The sequence below is a fragment of the Microplitis demolitor genome, chromosome 8, assembly GCF_026212275.2.
Source record: "Microplitis demolitor isolate Queensland-Clemson2020A chromosome 8, iyMicDemo2.1a, whole genome shotgun sequence".
Lineage (NCBI taxonomy): Eukaryota > Metazoa > Arthropoda > Insecta > Hymenoptera > Braconidae > Microplitis > Microplitis demolitor.
Window position 1 is genome coordinate 2,126,241 of NC_068552.1, and position 17,761 is coordinate 2,144,001.

At 24.9% G+C, this 17,761-nt stretch overlaps 1 protein-coding gene across 1 annotated transcript in view; it reads left to right on the forward strand.

The window, feature by feature from the left end:
* The window catches only part of LOC103572998 (retinoic acid receptor RXR), a 46,817-nt gene that overhangs the window by 1,658 nt on the left and 27,398 nt on the right, over window positions 1–17,761 (forward strand). The gene's annotated exons all lie outside the window — the stretch shown is intronic.

Here is a 17,761-nt window from a genome sequence, read left to right on the forward strand (position 1 = left end):
CCTGTTTAAGAAATATGATTTACTCCATGTTGAATGTATATCTATATCTATATATTACTCTATTTAAATTGTTTTAAATCATTTCAAATTGTTTTTCTTAATCAGGGTCATAAGAAATCCTCTAACAGTGCGTGTACACTTTCAAATAAAAATTTCAAAATTCTACTGAAAATTTTAATTAAAGTACATCTTAAAATGTAAAACTTCCTCCTGAAAATTATATTCAATGAAATTATAATTTCCAACTGTAATTCTTCTAGAATTTCTTAAAATGTTTTCAGTTTTCAATTTTAAGGGTGGCATTACTGTATGAAACTTCAATATCTATTTTATTTTTAGCGTCTGAATGTTTTCGTAGCTTACATTGGATGTTTGCTGCACATTATTCTATCTTTTTTTTTTCTTTTCATTAAAATATATTTTATTACCATATTTAAACAGTTTGTACTTATCGGCAGACTACGAGTTAACTCAAAAACATACCTGTTAAATTTTAGTATCAATCATACATTTAAAAATACTAGTCTTCATTTGCAGCTGCTCACACAAATATTTTTGTCAACTAAAATTTTCGCTGTTTAGTTTTTAAAGTTTACTTAAAGGCTCAAAACTTTAGTATCTATCTTCAATCATCTCTTTATTTATTTAAATCACTTGTAATTAAATGCTGAAAAATTTAAAAAATCATTCGAATTTTTAATTTTAAAATTTTTAATTTAAATTTAATTTCGACTCGCGTCAAAAGATCCGCCGATTTAGTGTTTTCAGCCAAATTTCGGTCTCATAGAATAAAATTCTATAATTTAGACGCGTTTTTAGTTAAATTTAGGCCTCAATGAATGAAATTCTATGATTTTGGTGTGATTTCGCCCAAATTTCGGCATCATCGAATAAAATTCTGTGTTTTCAACCAAATTTCGGCCTCATTGAATGAAATTCTATGATTTCAGTGTGATTTCGCCCAAATTTAGGCATTATCGAACAAAATTTAGTGTTTTTAGCCAAATTTCGGTCTCATTGAATAAAATTCTATAATTTAGACGCGTTTTTGGTTAAATTTAGGCCTCAATGAATGAAATTCTATGATTTTGGTGTGATTTCGCCCAAATTTAGGCATTATCGAACAAAATTCTGTGTTTTCAACCAAATTTCGGCCTCATTGAATGAAATTCTATGATTTCGGTGTGATTTCGCCCAAATTTAGGCATCATCGATTAAAATTCTGTGTTTTCAACCGAATTTCGGCCTCATTGAATAAAATTCTATGATTTCGGCATGATTTCGGTCTTATTGAATAAAGCTCTATGATGTAGACGTGATTTTGGTTAAATTTAGTCATCATTAAATAAAATTCTATGGTTTCGGCGTGATTTTGGCCAAATTTAGGCTTTATCGAATAAATTTCTGTGGTTCCGGCCAAATTTCGGTCTCATTGAATAAAATTCTATTATTTCGCCCAAATTTAGGCATTATCAAATAAAATTCTGTGTTTCTAGCCAAATTTTGGCATCATATAAAATTTTATGGTTTTGGCATGATTTTGGCCAAATTTAACCTTTTTGGTCTATTTTTGGCGAAACATTACCTCATTAACTATAAGTTTTTATCTATTACTATTAATTTACTAAACAATAATGATTTGTTTCTAATAAAAACTAAAATACCCAAACCAAAATAATCTTATCAAAAATAGAAACAATATAACATCTTATATTGAATTGTTATCGTCTACTATCCAAAATGGCGGACATACTTTTAAAGATCAAATTGGATTTCTTAGTAAAGTTTAATTTGATTATTATAAAATATTATTTAAAATAAAAGTTTTTCTTACAATTCGCAGTATAAATTATAAGTTACTTTTTTTTTTTTTCAATGCAATTAACCTTAGTAACTTTGGCCTGTCAAGGTAACATGTCAGCCTCTAAAAATAATATTTAGACACTACTTAAATAATTTTTACTTGCACACGTAATCAGCCGAAGAATCACAAGAAATAAATTAATTGGATTTTTTATTCTTCAATTAATTTTATTTACTTCAATGACTTAGTTTTTATAATCGAAAGAGTACCATTTACCATGTAACGAAAGATGTCTCATATGATATAAAAACTTTTGTTATTTATAAATTAATTAATTCCATGCATAATTAGTACGTTAAATAATTGATCTAGTTTCAAGAGTAAAAATATTATTTAGGTCATACTTAAATTATTCATATTTATAACAAAATTTAATATCAAATTTATATCTATTTTATCATTAAAAGAGTGGAAAAATCAGAATAAAGTTTTTCTTAATTATTTATATTACTAAAAATAAATGAACACTTGTTATAAATATTGATATATTTAACTCCTAATGGAAATATACAAGTTTCTTTTGTGATTTAAATGTCATTGAAGTGAATTTAAAAAAATTGATTATATATTAAAATAAACACTCTTGTATGTTAATTCAATAAATATAAACATATATATAAATGTTAATTATTATATAAAGTTTCCCGTGTAGAAAAAAATTTTTGAAAAAAAGGTTGAAAGAACATTGACTATTCTAAAGTTCAAAACGTGACGCGAAGAACTTTTTTTGAACGTTTTTTAAACTTTTGAAAATTTAAGAGAAAAATTAGTGGAGGACCACTAATGAGAAATTCCGAAAAAATCTATTTTTTTTGCATAGTTCTATAGTCTTTTCCTTAAAAAATAACATACCACAATTTTAAGTGCATATCTCGAATAGTTTTTTGAGTAACAGTCAATTCCACGCCGCTATCGATTTTCAAAAATGCATTTTTCAAAATTGCTGCAGTTATAACTCGAAGACAAATCATCTGATTGATTTGATTCGAGTTGCAGCTACTTTTATGTGTTTCTACGTACCATGAACCTCCAGTTTTTCCATCGAATCAAAAATGTAATTTTGGCAGGCCAGTAATCATCAAATTTTCGCGCAAAATTTGATATTTTTTTTAAAACCTCCATTTTGTTAAATTTGAATTTTTTTCTTAGCCCGAAGGTCATGGTACGGGAAACACCTTCTAGTTTAATAACCTCTTTGGTTTTTTTGATTTCCGGCACTGAAGGTCGCTATTATTGCAGCAGTAGATGACTTTTTTTGAGTGTTGGGAGATTGTGAATAACACACTAAATTTTAAATTTTTTGGACCAAAAATTCTATCTTGTATTCATTATATATCCACAAATATGCCCTTAAACCATTAAAACTTCCATGCAGTAGCTTTCTTTTAAAAAATAGTACAAAATCAGTTTTTCCAAACGTATTCTGCACTGAAATGATGAAACCTAGATCTTTTAACGAAGAATCAAAAAAATTTTACAACAGGGTCTAAAGTTTGAAAAAAATTTTTCATACTTTTTGAAGTTTAAAATAGTCAACGATTTTTTTACTCAGGTTCTTTGAATTTTTTTTTTTTATAAAATTTTTGCTGGTCACTCTATATACAACTTTTGTTACATAACTTCATGGTCAAATCTTTCTACTGTATTTAAAATTTAAACTCTGCTATGTTTAGCCGCAATTCATTTTTATTTTATTCTTTATTGCAGATAAAACCTCTTTGCGTTAAATAATATTTTTTTAAGTTAAATAACACGAATAATAATTTACGCCGTATACTATACAATTATTTATTTCAAAAGTTTTCTTTAAAAAAAATAATCTTTAAAAATCCATACTGCCATTCACATTTAAATTTTTGACTCAGGTTCGAATGCAAAAGTATAATTTTTCATTTTAATTGTTATAAATAATTTCATTGAGACTAAAAATATTTCTGACCAAGGGCTTGAAATTGGATATTTATCTTATTTAAAAATAAAAAAGATTTTTTAAATGTCACTAAAAGTATTGTCTTTTTAAATTTATAATTTCGAAGTATAGCCCAGTCAAAAGATATAAAAAGCTTACGTCAGTACAACAAGATCGATTAAATCCGAAAATACTATCGATTAATATTGTAATCATTAACCTACATTGAATCTCTAGGTGTTACAGATTAACATTTCAATAGATTTGCCTCTTTTTTATGTACATAATTCAATGCAAACTTGTCAACTCAACTCTGATATATCGAGTAAGATAAATATAAATAATAGGTTTTCCAAAGCTTCTCGTATGAAAAAGCTTTATATGTGAAAACATATATGATAAAATATATGAATATTATAATGTGATATATCGTACAATATATAAAATAATATTAATATTTTAGCCGTATTAATATATAATATTATATTGAATAAAAATAGATTGCTAGAATATATTACCAATATATTTATCAATATATGACTTTTTTATGTATGTTTTACATATATATTTTAATATATCTTTTTTTATATTGATATATTATATTGAAAGTAGTATATTCATTAATATATAGTATTTTTTGTATTTTTTATATATGTTTTCCAGTATATTTCAAAATATATCATTTCCAGTATATTATAAAATATATGGCACTTTTTTTACTGTTCTTAGGTTATTGCGTTAGTTATTCAGTAAATGCAAGATCAATGAAAAGAAAAAAAAATAATAAACTTGACTTTTTTTTGTGGAATTGTGTAGAAATTGAAAAAGTATATTGAAAAAATAAAATTTTCAATATATTGCGAAAAATATAAGTTTTAATATATTGGAAAAATATAATTTCAATATACTGCGAACCATATTTTTAAACATATAAATTCTTTCATATATAATCAATTATATAGAGATCATATACCAATAATTATATGGGTCAAAATATATGGAAGTATATATCAAGTTTATTATATTATACTTATAAATTATATATAAACTATCCATGTATTGCAAAAATATCTTGAGCATTATATGAGATAATATATATAGAAACATACAAAACATTATGTATAGGTAAATATATTATTATAAATATATGTAAAAAACATATATTTTTCAATATAGATATTTTTGCCGATATATTTATCACATATTCACCATATATTTTTTTATATACTTTTAACAATATATAGCTTTTCCATGCGGGTTCATATATTTTTTAAATAATATATAAGCTTAATAATTATTTACTCTTACATTTTATTTTGGTACCATGGATGATCAGTAAATAAAATTTATATATTTTTTGAGGATATCAATAGTGAGGACAATTATTATTAAACATCCCAGGTCATTAAAAAAATTCTATTCAGACTAAGTTTACCAAATCGAAATTTAGAACCGTTTGTCATCAGACAAACCCGATTTTTTTACGGAAATATAAGATATATTGAGTTTTCGCCTTTGTTTCGACTTGACTGGCTTACATATAATAGTAGATCCGAACTAAAATCGACCTTCACCGGGCTGATAATAGAATAAAACTAATTTTATAATAAATTTAGTATATCAAAAAATATTTAAAAAATGGATTGGCTAAAAAAATCCTGGACAGAATATTTTAAATTATTTTTTGAAAAATAATTTTTTATAAAATTTTGCAACATTATTAGTCACGATTTAAGACGAAAAAGTCGAAATTGTCGTGGTTTAGACTTATTCGACTTAAATTATAAGGCGGAAAAGTCAAAACTAAGATGAAATGCGAAAAACACATTGTACACTAAAAAATATTGTTTTTTTTCGATTTGGTTCAGTAAGTCAAAAGTAAGATGAAATTAGGGTGAAAAAAGCTCTGAAATTCGAAAAAAATTTAATTTAAGTCGAAAAATAGAAATCTTATCGAAAATTTGTCGTCGATTCGATAACTTTAAAAGAAAATGGGGTGAAACGAGTCTGAATCAAGTTTATTTTTGACCCGGGACTGGACTATATTTTGATAGTAAACAATGTTTTTATTAGTCAAGATTTTTAAAAAATCACGTAACATTTAATGCCAGTTGAAAATAGTAAATAAATAAATATTTAAAAAAAAAAAAACCAAAATACATTTTTATTTAGGGAAAAAATAATGTTAACATTACATAAAATCATTCGAAATTGTAAATATTTTTTATTGGTATGATTTTTATCGGCAATTACAAATTACATTTGGATACTACATGAGAGAAATAAGCAAAAAGTGCGTCATAATAATATCATGCGGAAAAAAAAGTGAATCGTAGCTTTTATCGGTTTTTTGGGTTTTTCTCGAATATTTGCAGTTTGACCCCCAATTCTAACTTCAGATTCGTGTTCAGCGGGAAAAAATATTTTGAATAATCATAATTTGACACCCAGTACACACCACTTTTTTTTTTTGTGGACCTGTGTAGCCAACAGACCGTTTTTAACTTAGATTAGTGTTGTCACAATTGGGTGCTAATATTCGATTATTCATAATCGAACACAATCGAAACTAGACAATCGATGTCACCAATTAATCGTTCATAAACAATCAATTAATCAAAAAATCGCTTAATTTTAGCAAAAAAAAGCAGTTTTTTTCTTCATCAACTGTATAGTTGAACAGTCGATAATTCAACAATCCATTGAGAAAATCGATTTTAAAATTTGAATTTGAAGTTCAATATTACTGAATTTAACTAGTAATGTTTTATTTAAAAAATTTTATTTTATGACCATTGATTTAATTATAATATTATTAAAGCAATAAATAAACAAGACTAAACCCATTTTTAAATGTACTGTTGTTATATAATAAATTATTATTTTATAAAAAAAAAAAAATTTTATAGAAGAATCGATTATTTGAGAGCACCGTTTAAGTTGTACAATCGATTCCCCAAAAATAGATTGTAACAATCGAATATTTTAAAGAAAAAACAAATAAAGAAACAAAATATTTAAAGGATTTGGAAGCTGGAACTTGAAGGTTGTAATTGACGAAAAAAATCTATTACTATATTTTTTCTTGATCGAAGAATAATATTTCTGAATTTGAAACAAAAGATTTATATTTTCATAACAAACTTAAATGAAAGCTATTGTTGAAAAACCCGATGTTAAAAAATCGTTTTTAAAAATTGAAATCAATTTCATAAACATCGATTGTTCGATTAATCAAATTTGATGTTACAACGCTAACACATACAATATTTTTTACCCCGATACTTAGCCATTAAAAGTTGATTTTAAAGAATTCAAAAGTAATAAATAAATAAAATTTTATTAATAAACATAAAATAACTGTGAATTGATAGATGATAATCAGAATTATTTCCTCTTTAATGTATCTATTCATATATAAATAAACATATTATGTTAACGTGCATATATACATCCACGTGTATAAAATTACTCAAGGCTGCTGTCATAGATTCATGCACACGTAGTCAGCTTAGCTTGTTTTTACATTACGATTCTGTCATATGTAAATTATTAATATTATTATATATTATATCATTATCACTATTTCTCGTATTGTTGTACTTGACAAGATTACCAATCGAATCCAGTCAATAACACGTGTCACTGATTTATAAAACAAAAAATATGTAAATGCCTAGAAAAAACGTTGGCTGTATTGTATAGACTAGTACACCATTAGTTAATGACCTATTTATCATATTGCTATTAAATGACAAAGGCTATTCAATTTATGTATTAATTATATTTAATACTACTAATCATATAATCATATATATATTTTTGTCTATTAAATTATAACTATCACTTAAAATTAATTATTATTGTTTTTATTTTATTTAAATAGAATAGTTGTCTATTAAATTTCCTTGACACGAGGTAGAAATATATATGTATATACATATATATAAATATAGGTCAATGTTAAAGTGTCTGCCGTGACCGATATATTTGACCTGATAGCAACCTACTAACCCATTTCTCTAGTTAAGCAAAAAAAGCCATTCGCTGTTTCGAGATATGGTGTTTAAAATAGGTCATACATTACTAATGATATACATTTGCGTCTAAAGAATTTATTAACCTAAGTAAAAGAGAATATTAAATTTCATTTAACGATATGGTAGTCTTAAATAATCTATTTTTCAAATAAAAGTATGAAGTGACGTCACATTATGTAATATGGTTTAAAGTTATATATGTATATTTATATATGAAAAGTTATGTTATAATTATTTGTTTAGATTATTTAACTGATTAACGATAATGACAATAAATAGTGTGCGTGTGCGATTGTCACACGAGCAGTGATGTCTGTCCTTGGACAGTTGATGCTGCTGCAGGGACTCGCCCACACCTATCTGATTAATCTTCCTCATGAGCGAGCTAAACATTATTCATAACCACATGCGTTATTTACTACGTATGTAATTTCTTTGATATATACATATACTCTTGTATATATATTTATTATAGATATATGTACTGTATACTGCATACTGTGTTATGATCGAGTGTTTATATTTTATAAGTATTTAGTGATAATGCATTCATAAATATTGTTAAGAGGCTATTAAGGGTTATTTTATTTCTTTATATTTATTTGAACAAAAATATACTGATATTTATTTAAATTAATTTGTGAGAAAATTTTATTTTATGAATTTCACTGGGAAATTGATATTTTTAGGAAAATATTATTTTTATGAAATTTTATTGCTCACTTTAGTTATAAATTTCTAGAAGCATGAAAATTTGTTTAATTTTTCGAACAGAAAAAATTGAGACAGGTGTCCCTGAGTAGTAAACCCTAAAGTTGTTTAAAAAGTAGTTTCTACGACGAATTTGGCAGAGTTGTAATTTGAGTACTCAAAATAAGTAATTTTTTTGAAAATTAAATTGATTTTTATTTCAAGAATACTCGCTCACTTTAGTAATAAATTTTTAGAAGCATGAATGGCAAGCAAATATTTTAACAGTTTAGTTGATTCGTTCTCAAATTTATTACAATTAAAAACCAGAGCAATTATTTGGTTAGGAAAAAAAAGGAATTGAAGAAAGATATAATTAAAAATTAGAAAAAAATAATTGCACTAAAAAAAAATTTGTTTTTATAACAAAATGAAATTTCTCATTGGTTTTGATAAAAATATAAAATATATTAATTTTTTCGAGAGCTACTTCTATAAACTATTAAATATTTAAATTTTATTATTTAGTTGTGTAAATTAATATTTAAGATGACAGACATCGATGAATAACTTAAGAGTTTATTAAAAACATGATTTTCAAAAGCCACCGTGGCTGCGCGCGCTAACGCGAGGTCTTAAGTCTCGATCGGTCTGGGTTCGAATCCTAGGGAGGGTAAAATTATTTACTTATACAAAAATATTTATTAAGGTACGAAACTAATCTGAACATTAGATAAAAAAAGACGTCTAATATTTTTTTGACAAAATAAAATTTTTTTCTGAGTATTAAGCAAGTAAATAAAATACTTGAACCATGTCATTATTTTACTTCCATTTTTTTTTTAAATATCCTTTTTTTTAATGTTCTAATATTTAAAAAAAAAACTTTAATTTTTTTAATTAATAAAAGTACATAATTTCTTTTTCCCAAAAAAACAGATAATTAAATTGTTATATCTTGTTAAAAATAGTGATGAAAAATATGTTTTTAGTTTCTTCGTTTTAAATAATTGATAGCCCATTAACTTTAGCCTCATGTCAGATAATTTGATAACTTGTATAAAATTCGTCGTTATTTACAATTATTCATTGCTTTTGTTAAAAATGAGTAAGCAAGTAAACAGACTCAACATGTCAGTCATAAAAAATTATTAACTTATCATTATTTTGCGAAATGATTGTTAACGTATTGTACAGATATAAATATCATAATACTCATATATTCAAAAACGGTTTTTTTAAAACAGCAACTGTCCTGTTCATGAGGAAGTGGATGACTGCACCTAAGGGCTAAAAAAAGTTACAGCCCTTTGGTATTTGGTCAGACAAAACGGTTGATTGGATCGATTCTTTAGAAAATTAAAATTTAAACTTTACATATATATTGTATAATAACAATAACAACACGCAATATGCCTCAAACTCAACCATTTTTGCCAGCTGCACGCAAACCTTTTTTTTGTTTTTATTCTCATCTACTTCTTTTACTTTTTTTACTCCATCATATTGTTTAGGCCACAAAAAGAGCGGCACTTTTACTCAAATATTAACGTCTAAATAAAACTTGACAATTATATTTAATATCAATTCAATTTATTAGATAAATTTAAAATCAAGACATATTTTATTTATATCGCATATATATTTATGTACTATATATTTTAATATGACATTATTTTTTGTCGGAATAATGATTTACGTGTAATGTTATATATCTCAAGATAAATTTATTGTATACTTATATCTATACATAGATATATATTTATGCATCGTGAGTACGCACTCAAGTGTATTGCTATTTTTCTCAGGGTCACGGTACTATAATTGCATCAATGTATTGTAAAATTAATATCAGAACCTTTAAGTTATCTATTACTTATCGTATAGGAATAATAATAATTTTAATCTATAATAGGATCATAAAAAGACGGTAGTAGCTCGCGCCAAGTGTACGCCCTATAAATAATGCGGGAGGCTACTATGTCTCTTTACAAGATAAAGGATACCTTGAATTCTTAAAATACTTTATTATAAGGAAAACGATAAAAACTTCCGTACAATGATACTAGGTCCATACTTTAAATAAATTATTGTATTCTTTATCATTAAAGACCGAAATCTTATGATATTACATAGAAAAAAAAATTAGTTGGCTTTAAGAAATTTTTTTCAAGCCAAGAAACTTTTTAGGATATGGAAAAGAAATCCAGATTTTCTTGAGGAAAGGAAAAAAATTATTTGGATTTTAAGCCTTGAACAAAGAATTTAGTAGTTTATGCTACGATACACTGTGAAAAATTTCCAACAAATTTTACTGTGGGTGCATTGTAATCCCGGACCATAAGAAAACTGGTACAAAATTTACAAGTGTCCCATAGTAAACGGTATGCGCAGATGACAGGATTGGGACCTATGCGCATACGTTTACTATGGGACACTTGTGAATTTTGTACCAGTTTTCTTATGGTCCGGGGTTACAATGCACCCATAGTAAAATTTAATAGGAATTTTTCACAGTGTAGGGTTTACACTCAGAAAGTTTTCTTATGTCGCAATTTTACTTAGTATTTCACGTCATTGCAGCATAAAACTCGAAAAAAGTAAACAACAAAAAAAATTCTAAATAAAAAGTGAATTTGTTTTTGTATTGAACACTACATAAAAAAAAGTGAATAAATCTAGTTTCATAAAAATTAAAAAACAAGGGTCATCAAAAATTTTCTCCATCAAAATATTCCTTATAAAATTATTTATTTCATACAATTTTTATTTCACTTATTACAATAATCCTAAATATTGTCAACACACGTAACATGTTCTGAACATAAAACATTAGGTTATGACACTACTAAGTACACGGAGAGAAAATTATGGTAACAGTTACAATATATTATGGGAATGGTTCCCATACTGCATGGTAACCGATTTTTTTGATATGTTGATTTTAGGAACGGCACCCATATATATTATGGTGATCATTCCTATAATTATGGTTATAATTCCTATATGGTATCAGAAGAGTTCCTATGGAATCATGGTAATCGTTACCATGTAACTATGATAATGGTTACTATAATATTATGGTAATGGTTACCATAATATTATGGTAATAATTCCCATTCATTATGGTAATCATTACCATAATATTATTGTAACCATTACTATAATATTATGGTAATCATTACCATAATATTATTGTAACCATTACTATAATATTATGGTAATCATTACCATAATATTATTGTAACCATTACTATAATATTATGGTAACGATTACCATAATGTATGGGAATTATTACCTTAATAGTATGGGAAAGGTTACCATAATATCATGAGAATGGTTACCATGATAGTATGGGAATGGTTACCATAATATCATGGGAATGGTTACCAGGATATCATGGTAATAATTCCCATAATATTATGGTAATCGTCACCATACTATTATGGTAACGGTTACCATAATATCATGGTAATAATTTCCATACATTATGGGAATGATTACCATAATATTATGGTAACCATTACCATAATATGATGGTTATGTTTACCATAATATGATGGTTATGTTTACCATAATATTATAGGAATAGTTACCATAATATATAGTGTTTATTCTCATACACACTTAGGAACCATTACAATGTGGTTATAGGATCGGTTACTATTTGCTTATGGGAACTATTCCTATGAGTATGGTTATCATTACCATGATTCTTTCACATGCGATATGGAAACTGTTACCATAATGGTAGGAATTGTTCCCATACTTATGGAAACTTTTCCCAGAAAGTATGGGTCTATATCCCATAATCCCAAGTAATCATTACCATAACGGTATGGGATGATATTTCATAAACATACTAGGAACAGTTACCATAATTTTCTCTTCGTGTACTAAAAGATAGTAAGTGTGTCTAAAGACTTAGTTCCGCCGAATACGTCCATAGAGAGCAAAACTAAATAAAGTCACTAGTCGTGACATCTTATTACTACCTAAGTATACTAAGGTTAAAATTGTAAAATTATAGGTTATTTAGCGCACAAGTGCGGTTAAGTATAATGTATAGGGTTGAGTATATTTGGCGGTTACGACGCGACTTACAGCGCTCAGAAATTGAACTTTCAGATCAGGTGTTGCCGAAAAATAGTTATATTCTGAAGTATATTTAAATAAAATTTTATTAAAAATTACTGAAACAAATAGTATCATTCTCACGAATTTCGAGCTGTCCCACGGTTGTCTAAAATTTTTGGGTAATTTTTACTATATTTCTCTGCGTGCCAATAAAAATTGTGTTAATAGGGTTCTCTATTCAAAATATTCTAATTACAATTAATTCTCAAATATTTAATAATTAAATTATCTTTTTTACGGTAAAAATTATTTTGGCAAATCTAAAGAGACACATATTTGGTGCGACCGTTTTTTACACATTAAATCTGTTTTTTTAAGTTTATTGAGATTACTATCATAAATATTTGTATTTAAATACACAAAACAAAATAGCTAGTAACCGTAATAAAAACATTGAAGATGTTTCTTACAATTGCGCAATAAAATTAAGGATTACATGAAAGAGAACATTAAGACATTGTTTAAAGTCATCCGAAATGCAAGTTGTTAAGCAAGATATGTATTTTATTCGTAGGAATAAAACACCAGGAACCATAAAAGTCTCGACTCTCGACAATTTGAACGTTCTCCTGCCCTTGTTACTTTTTTTTATTTATTTAATTTACTTTCTCACTGTATCCATTTTACTTTTTTTTTATTCTTGACGTTTTATTTGTTTATTTTTATCGTCATTCACTGTGTGGGGATCTGAACGAGAGAGAAACCAGTTACTGAGTCAAGATCAAAGAATTTAAAACGGAATATTGTCGAGTCCAGTTAACCTTTTCTCATTTCACTCACGTATCTATTTTAAAAATAAATAACAAAAAAAAAAAAAAAGGAAATAACTAAATGTAAATGTGAATATATAATCATGTCTATTTAGCATCAGTCGCTATTTTAAATATTTACAATAATAATAATAATAACGACATGTATAATTTATTTTTACAATCTATATTAAGAATTTAAAAACTTATCTATGGTGATGTTTTGATACATTTATTCAAGGATGTATCTTTCAGCATACTCCTATTTTTGAGGCTGACATGCGGCGACCTTGACAACAACTTGCATTTTTAATAAATTAAATTCATTTTTTTCGGCTATTCTCTTATGGAAAAACATATATATGGTTAAAATATATTAAATCGTATATGTTTTCAACAAAAAAATATATGATATATTATATTGTATATTATATATGTATATATGGAAATATATGGAAAAACAATATGGAAATATATAGAAAAACAATATATGGTTAAAATATATAAAATCATACATGTTTGCAACAAAAAAATATATGATATATTATATTGTATAGTATATATGTATATATGGAAATATATGGAAAAACAATATGGAAATATATAGAAAAACAATATATGGTTAAAATATATAAAATCATATATGTTTGCAACAAAAAAATATATGATATATTATATTGTATATTATATATGTATATATGGAAATATATGGAAAAACAATATGGAAATATATAGAAAAACAATATATGATTAAAATATATAAAATCATATATGTTTGCAACAAAAAAATATATGATATATTATATTGTATATTATATATGTATATATGGAAAAACAATATATGGTTAAAATATATAAAATCATATATGTTTGCAACAAAAAAATATATGATATATTATATTGTATAGTATATATGTATATATAGAAATATATGGAAAAACAATATATGGTTAAAATATATAAAATCATATATGTTTGCAACAAAAAAATATATTATATTGTATATTATAAAAAATCATATAGAGATTTTCGCCGACTTAATATAAAATTATAAACAGTAGTAAATATATGTATTCCATATATGTAACTTATATATTTTTTATATTAAGCCATATATACATTTACATATACCTCATAATATATCGTATTGATATATTTCCTTTTATATTCAAAAAATATAAAATTTTTATATGAAATGAAATATATGGTAGCATATAATTTATATTATATATGGCATCATATATTTTCTTTGTTATATTTAAGCATATATTTTATTCGGTGTATGTATATATGATATGGTTATATCATATATTCACATCAAATTAACTAATTTTGAAAATTTTATCTGCAATTTAGAAGTATATTAAAATTTAGATATAATTTAATTGGAGTCGGTCATACTAATAAGAAACTTTTTCTTTCCATACACAATATACATATATGTTTTTATATATGATCAGAATATATTTTTCGTACATGATAGAAATATATATTTTTATGTATAATAAAAAGATAGTTTTAGTATATGACAAGAAATATATTTTCATATATGATAAAAATATATTTGTTGTATATGATTGACATATATATTTTATATATGCTAAATATATACAGACTTGTATATGATGCATATTATATTTTTTAATATAAAAAAAAAAATATCTGAAAATTAGTTAAATTGGCCACATATATTTTCTGATATTTATTATATATTTGTACATATATTTTGACCATATATGTTATTTTCATACCGGTTGTTAGTATTTTTGATTGTTTTATTACGAAACTTGGGTTTTGCAGCATAAGTGATATTTAATAGCCCAATTATAAAAACATAATAAATCTATTAATTTCTAATATAATTCATATCTATCACGTGTTAAATAAAAATTTTATTGGAAATTAAGTCATTAATTTATTTTAAGTTATCAGTGAAGATTGCGAGTAAATTAATGTTATATTGTCCAATAAAACTTTTAGCTTCGAATAAAAATAAAAAAGTGTCTGATAACGCAGTACATAAAAACAATATTTTTGAAAAACATAAAATCGTTTGTTTTATTCTCTGATCTAAAATAAGAAAAACGTAAAATGTAAACAATTTATATTTAAATTAAATAAATATTTTTTATCTGTAGCCAATTACAAGTGTATGAAATTGTTTATTATTAAAATTTTTTTTATCGCCTGCTAATCAGTAATTGAATTTTTTCAAGGATAAATTAATTTGTATTTCTTAAATTCATTTAATCAACCATTGATATTGTATTGTTTTCTAACAGTCATGTATAGGGTAAAGGGAGGGGGGGGCAAAACGGGCCACTTAAGGAAAATAGTATTTTTTAGGGGGCTAATCAGTAATTGAATTTTTTCAAGGATAAATTAATTTGTATTTCTTAAATTCATTTAATCAACCATTGATATTGTATTGTTTTCTAACAGTCATGTATAGGGTAAAGGGAGGGGGGGCAAAACGGGCCACTTAAGGAAAATAGTATTTTTTAGGGGACTCAGATGGGTAACATATTAAAAAGGTGGAAAAAATTTTTTGGATGTCCCTGATTAAGCAAAACGATGTATTCAATGATTAATATATATTTATATAGTATTAATATTGAATCGTTCCAAATTGTTTTGAATCACTTCTAATCGTTTTGAATCGTTTCTATTGATGAAGGATTAAATTAAATCTTGGGTTAAATTCTTTAGCTGAACACACCGAAAAGATGAAATTTGACCAAAATCACACTGAAACCATAAAATTTTATTAAAAGAGGTCGAAAACACGCCGAAAGATTTGTATTCTTATTGAATAGACTTAAAATTGGCCGATATTTGGCTGACAATTGATAATTGAATTGGCTTATTTTCGGGCATATTACAATTTTTTTTTATTTGATGAAATTATAGAACAGAAAAATTTTATGCAACTCAAAATAGAACTTCGAAATATTTCAAAATTTCGAGAGTAAAAAATATAAAGTCTTCGATATAAGTGATTAAATACGACTATTGAATTAATGTTATTAAAAACATATATTTAATGATAAGATTTATCAAACCAGAAATATACTATTATTATTCATATTTATTTTTTTCTTCAATGCATCAAAATTAAATAATATATCTTTTCACCATTTTAGTAGATTGGAATTTTTATGTAATTATGGCATACTAATTAGTCACTCGGAAAACGAACTACATATGACCATATATGGAGCATATACAGTCATAACATACAAAATAGCACCATTAATTTTCATACTTCTCACATATTATGTACAGTGATATATCACTCGGTCAGGCCATTTTTCTCTACATGGAAAAAGTAATACTTGAAAAATTACTTAATAGTATTTAATAGTGTTCTCTAAACATAAATAAGTGAAATAATAGAATATTCACTAATTTTGAGTGCCAACAAAACTAATTTTTGAAATTAATGGTTCGATTTGCACTTAAAATTAGTGAATATTCATTAGTACATGTTAAGAGAGTAAAAACAATCTTTTTGAATTCAAAAGTACGAAAATCATAGCTTACACCATAATTCTCACAATATTTATTAATAATTACACTGAGCTACAGTTTTTGTACTTTTGAGGTCGAAAATAGTTTTTCCTATTAAAATTGTACCTTTTCCATGTAGAAAAAAAAATTTCATGGTTTTTATCATAAAACAAGTCATAAACATTTTTTTTAATGACATTTTCAATTTTTGAAAAAGTTTAACAAAAAAAAATTCAAAATGTTCATGGAAAAAAATGATGCTCAAAATTTTAATAGTTTGTAGTTTATTTAGACTTAAAATTAGTATATTCGATACTAATATCAAACCAGGATCATTATATATATATTACAAAATGGCTACTATTTATATTCAAATTTGATACACAGAAGAGCAAAATTTGTAATTTCGTATATTAAAATTAATATGAAAAAGAATCGATAAATTGGTATCAAGTTATTACTATTCAAATAAACAGAAAAATTTTAAAAATGAGGAACCGAAAAATTAGTAAACATACATATTAATATATAAAGATCTAGTATACGAATTTTTCATTTTATTCTTTACCACTTATTCGATATATGTATATAATAAATTAATTTATAATAACGAATAAATAACATTTTATATTAATTATTAGCCAATGGGATAGAATTTATAAAATAAGAGTTAAAAATTTTCGGTATTTTTATGAGCAACAAAATCAGTATCTAGTATACTAATTTTTCATTTTATTATTTACCACTTATTCGATTTATGTATATTGTAAATTAATTTTTAATGATGAATAAATGATATTTTAAGCTAATGATTGATCAGTGATATCGAATTTATAAAATAAAAGTTTGTAACTTTTGCAA